The sequence below is a fragment of the Dipodomys ordii genome, unplaced genomic scaffold, assembly GCF_000151885.1.
Source record: "Dipodomys ordii isolate 6190 unplaced genomic scaffold, Dord_2.0 Scaffold1000003805, whole genome shotgun sequence".
Classification (NCBI taxonomy): Eukaryota; Metazoa; Chordata; class Mammalia; order Rodentia; family Heteromyidae; genus Dipodomys; species Dipodomys ordii.
In genome coordinates, this window is record NW_012287422.1 from 29,710 (window position 1) to 35,771 (window position 6,062).

Here is a 6,062-nt window from a genome sequence, read left to right on the forward strand (position 1 = left end):
CAAAATGTATACTTTATTTATATAAATAAGGCTTTAAAATAATACTATTTAAAAGAAATCTGCATTTTTACATTCACCATCAGTGAGTTCCTGACTGGAAAGGCTGTGCATGATGATACACAGCAGGGACCTCACTGCACGACAACTAGAGCTCAGGAAAGCACCATTCATTTGAGAAGTAGTAGGCAGGCTCTGACAGTCCAGTCCTGTTGCATAGCTACCAATGGGAAGTCTTAAATTTCTTCCTCCACAAAGTCTTCTTCAAATTCCCCCTGTTCATCAGCGGTGGCATCTTGGCACTGCTGGCTCGGACACCAGGTCGTTGATATTGCTCTCAGCCTCAGTGAACTCCATCTCATCCATGCCTTCTCCCGTGTACCAGTGCAAGAATGCCTTGCGCCGGAACATGGCACTGAACTGCTCTGAGGTGCGCTTGAAGGGTTCTTGGATGGCAGTGTTGTTGCCGATGAAGGTGGCCGACATTGTGAGGCCACGCGGGGGGATGTCACATACAGCTGTCTTCACATTGTTGGGAATCCAGTCTGCAAAGTAGCTGCTGTTCTTGTTCTGCATGTTGAACATCTGCTCATCCAACTCCTTCATGGACATGCGGCCTCGGAAGATGGCAGCTGCTGTCAGGTAACGACCATGGTGGGGATCACAGGCGACCATCATGTTCTTGGCATCAAACATCTGCTGGGTGAGCTCGGGCACTGAGAGAACATGGTACTGCTGGCTGGCCCGGCTGGTCAAGGGTGCAAAGCCAGTCATGAAGAAGTGTAGGCGGGGGAAGGGCACCATATTCACGGCTAGCTTGCGCAGGTCTGCATTCAGCTGGCCCGGGAAGCGCATGCAGGTGGTGACTCCACTCATGGTGGCTGACACCAGGTGGTTCAGGTCTCCATAGCTGGGTGTGGGCAGCTTCAGGGTGCGGAAGCAGATGTCATACAGGGCCTCATTGTCGATGCAGAAAGTTTCATCTGCATTTTCCACCAACTGATGGACAGACAAGATCGCATTGTAAGGTTCGACCACGGTGTCTGACACCTTGGGGGAGGGCATGACGCTGAAGGTGTTCATGATGCGGTCTGGATACTCCTCTCGGATCTTGTTGAGAATCAGGGTGCCCATACCTGATCCAGTGCCACCTCCCAGGGAGTGGGCCAGCTGGAAGCCCTGGAGACAGTCACACCTTTCTGACTCCCGCCTTACCACATCCAGCACCGATTCCAACAGCTCGGCTCCCTCCGTGTAGTGGCCTTTTGCCCAGTTATTGCCTGCCCCGCTCTGGCCTATCAGACACAAAGACATGATGAGAGACACACTCCAAGAAAAATAACTGTGCCTGTCCTATTGTGAAGACAATAGGACTCTTCTGAGCTAACCTTTGCTATTACATTAGATAAAGGAAATGTTTTCAATGTATCTGGGACCCTACAAATCACCCAGGTTCTAAAGAAAAGTAGACAGTGTGAAGGAAAATACATTTTAACCCAAATAGAGTACTTCTAGAAATGAAGAACCGAGCCTGCCTCAATACTGGAAATATAGTTACTTTCACAGAGTGTGGTCAGAGGGAAGCTAAACTGCAGGCACTTGTCTGCACCTTGCTCACACATAGCTGTGCTTTGATTTCTGGTGTCCTGAAGTGGTTCTGTTATTGCCAGGCCTTTAAAATGACCAGCAGTGCTGAAACCTTGTTGGTGGCTTTCTCTACTTGCTGCTCTTTCCCTTCAGAGGCTTCTTTGTCATGGAGGGCTTGCAGAGTTGCACTGATCTGAGCTGTCTGAGAGGCCAGGGGCATGATTCCCGTGGACTGGAATAGATTGGTTAGGTGAGGACAATATCTAGATGGATAAAGGCTCAGCCCAGCACTGGAGTGCCTGGATGTTAGGACCCATGGACCATGACGACTTACCAAATATGAAGTTGTCTGGCCTAAAGCTCTGGCCAAATGGTCCCGATCTCACTGAGTCCAATGTTCCAGGCTCTAGGTCCACCATGATGGCCCGAGGAACATATTTGTTGCCTGTGAGAAAAAGAATTGACTTAGGCCTATACTTGACAAGGAACTTAGGGGGCAGAGCTTATGATTCTAAGTGACTCTCAGCATTCATTACAAAAATTACAGCATTTGAGACATGGAAACAGAAAAGATATCTTGAGCATGAATCCCCATGCAAGGGGCTTCAGCAACTTTAAGGATGTTTGCAGTTGTCTATTTCCATTGAATATTCATTCCTTTGCTTTGGGCATGGTGGCTGAAATCTCAGCTACACAGGAGGCAAAGATGAGCATCAGGCTTTGAGTCTAATGATGCAAAAGAAAGGTGCCAACACCTTTTTTTGTGGTTCATCATGGGGCTTGAACTCTGGGCCTGGACACTGTCCCTCAGCTCTCCAGCTCAAGGCTAGCACTCTATCACTTGAGCCACAACCCCACTTTCAGTTTTCTTATTGGAGATAAGAGTCTCAGGGACTTTTCTGCTCAGGCAAGATTTGAACCATGAACCTCATATCTTAGCCTTGTAAGTAGCCAGCATTACAGGAATGAGTTACCAGTGTCTATCAGCAAGAAACTTTCTCTTTTTTTGTTAATTTTAGTTAATTGTGAAGGTGCTGTATAGAGGAGTTAGTTACATGAGTAGAGAAATGAGAACATTCTTGTCAAAAATTGTTGTGCCCTACTTTGTTGTTCTCCCACTATCCCTTCTCTTCCCCAATTACCTTTCTCAAGAAATGAACCAGGTTCATGCCTATAATCCTAGCTACTCTGGAGGCTGAGATCAGAGGATCACTCTTCAAAGCCAGCTGGGGCAGGAAAAGTCCTTAAGACCCTTATCTCTAATAAACTAACAGAAAACCAGAAATGGCACTGTGGCTCGAGAGGTAGAGCTGCTTGCCTTGAACTGAAGAGTTGAGGGACAGTGCCTAGGCCCAAAGTCGAAGCCACATGACCGACACCCCAACGCCAAAAAAAAAGACAGGTATGGCTATTCACCAAGTAGATGTAGGTGAATTCAAGTGTAAGGCTTTCCTGGAGAAAACATTTATACAATATATATTTCTTGTCTTATAATGTTTCAATAATGGTTACCAAATAGCACACATCCTTGTATTCAAATACTCAGAGCAACCTTGAGCAATGACTTGCAATTTCCCATTTATCCTGATTTGGCCCAAGGGAAAGCAGTTAACATGATGTAAACACCATTTTTAGAATACCCCCTCCCTAAACATTCACATGAAGAAAACTGGCCATCCTGCTGGATATACAGGATCTAATAAAGACACAACCTAAAATTCTGTTCATAGGAGTGACACAATCCAACCCAACCACTCTCAACCAAGGTGAGGACATCCGAAAATATGGATCTATAAAACTCAAATTAAATAGCTTTGTACTTTTGTTTGTACTTGTTCATTGGATTAATACATAGGAAAGCCAATTATCCACGATTCTGTTTGTATAAAATAATGTAGAATGGAAACTCAATATAAAATTAAATGATCTTTACATTGACAGTTGCAAAAACTGAAAATCTACTTTGTAGACTTCAATTAGGCTGTTTATGTTAGGAAAGACAATATGAATCATTTAAAAGCAATGTTTACAAATTAGTATTGGGTTTTTCTACATCAAAAGAATGTTTTCTTACTTTAAACACCTTTAAAATAATTTATTGTTGGCTAAGTATTCATATTCAAAATGCTCAAGACCAGAAATGTTATAGATTTCAGGGTAAGACACTTTATTTATGCTTTGTGATTTGGACTATTCTCATATATATTAGTGACTGAACATCCCTCTTTAAAATTTTTAAAATTTTCTTTTTCAAAATATTGTTTTAGAAATTTAATCTATATTTTAAAGAGGCAATGTAACTGGGCTCTGCTTGCTTACGGGTGTAATTCTAGCTACTCAAAAATCTGAGATGAGACCTTAGCATCGCAGATTGAAGTCAGCTGGGGCAGGAAAGTCTGGGAGACTCATCTCCAAGAAACTACCCAAAACAAAAGAAGCTCATAGTCAGTGCCCAGGCCTTGAGCTTAGGATGATCAGCATACAACCAAATTGCACTGGATTATATTATATTTTATCAATTGTTTTAGAATACATATTTAGTCTCATTTTTAATTGCGTGAAATGGGCTCACGCCTTTAATCCTAGCTACCCAGAAGGCTGAGATCAGAGAATCACGGTTCAAAGCCAACCAGGGCATAAAAAGCCGGCAAACTCTTATCTCCAATAAAACACCAGAAAACTGGAAGTGGCACTGTGGCTTAAGTGGTAGAGCCGCTTGCCTTGAGCTGAAGAGCTGAGCGACATTGCCTAGGCCCAGATTTCAAGCTCCATGACCGGAAAAAAAAATCCAGGTGTGGTTAGTCAGCAAGTAGAGGTAGGGGGAACTCAGGTATAAGGTTTTCCTGGGGTAATTCACAAGAGTATACTCAAAAATTAAAACAAAGTATCTGGTGGAGTGGCTCAGTTGGGTACAGCACTTGACTTATAAGATCAAGGTCCCAAATTAAAACTACAATACTACCATAAGAAAGGCAGGAACTCCTTCCTTTTCATTAGTATTCCCCTGGGAACTATTTTGCCACCGTATGGGAAACCAGATGGGAGACACTCACCAGTTGCCTCATTGTAATACACCTCGATTCTCTGCAGCTGTAAATGGCTGTCTCCATAGTAGTTGCCAGTGCAATCAATATTATGCTCATCGCTTATCATTTCCCAAAACTGAGATGGAAATAGAAGTGTATTATGACCTAGAATATCAACTGTCCAAACAATGCATTTTAAAGTAACTATAAGAAACCCATGTCCTGTTGACACAAATATATTTGTAAAAAATAATTACATTTTCTAAATTAAAAAAAGCACAGAAATGGGTGGTATTTTAGTTTTCTTAATCTCTTTGTTATCTGGCTGAATAGAAGACGTCTGTGTTCTCCTATGAGTATTCCATCTTATGCAGTACCATATTCTGTTTGTATTCTGTGACGAGTAACTGGCCTTACATGGACATGAAATTGCCAAAGCAGTAACTTGAACACTCAGTAAGAAGGGTCTTCAGAACCCCAAGTGTCCTCAGAGCATACACAACAACCAATGATTTAGAAAACACCCAACTTAAGGAAGCTGAGGTGGGGCATGAAACTCAGAGAAGTTTGCATTAAGGTAGAAGACCTGTTCACAATTATCTGACACTCATCAGTTGACACAAATGGAATTGTCTGTATCTTTCAGCTCAAAAACACTGCATTCCTTGCATTCAAACCAGACCAAATGTGCATTAGTCTATTCCCAGGAAACTAAATACAAAGACTTGAGTCTCAGGTAAGACTAAGACATGCAAGGGATTTGAAACCACCCCAGCCTTGTTTAAAAACCACACCCACCAGGGGCACACAAATTAGGGAAATTGGAGAAGCTCTCTGGGGGACTTCATTTGCAGAAGCTTAGGGACCACTATGGAGCCCCACCTACTTCAGCCTAGCCATGACCACCACCACCTCCACACTCCAACCCGTCCTCCTTCTCCTTCCCCTAAATTTGAGACTTGGGTCCTAGGCCATTGCCATGCTCACCTTTGTGCCAATCTGGTTGCCACACTGGCCTGCCTGTATGTACACAATCTCCCTCATGGTGCAGGGCTGCAGAGCAGATGGATGTATGTCTTCAGCAGTGGTGCTCACAGAGGCAAACAAGTAGAGCTGGGAAGCAGGAATCTGACAGAGTGAACTCAGATCCCCATTTATACCTCTGATTGTTACAGGGGCAGAGGAGGTGGGGCGGACTTGATTATAGGTGGAGCCAGCAGGTGCTCCAACTCAATCGCCCTATTGCTGGGTAATCAGAGGGCCCTACCAGTTCCTACCTACCCTGGAATCCAGCTGCCAGCTGCAAGTCTATTAGCACATCTCCCACTCTATTTGGATCACCTGGTCAACCTGCCATCCACTCCCCACTCTGACTCACAAGAGAGGCTGAACCCTGGGATCCAGAAAAGAAGAGGAGGAACTTCCTCTGCACAAGGTCCTTGTTTGCCAGAA

The 6,062-nt window shown here is 43.9% G+C and overlaps 1 pseudogene; it reads right to left on the bottom strand.

The window, feature by feature from the left end:
- Nucleotides 1-233: 233 nt before the first annotated feature.
- LOC106002875 lies at nucleotides 234-5,654 on the bottom strand (annotated as a pseudogene).
- Between the last annotated feature and the right edge of the window lie 408 nt (nucleotides 5,655-6,062).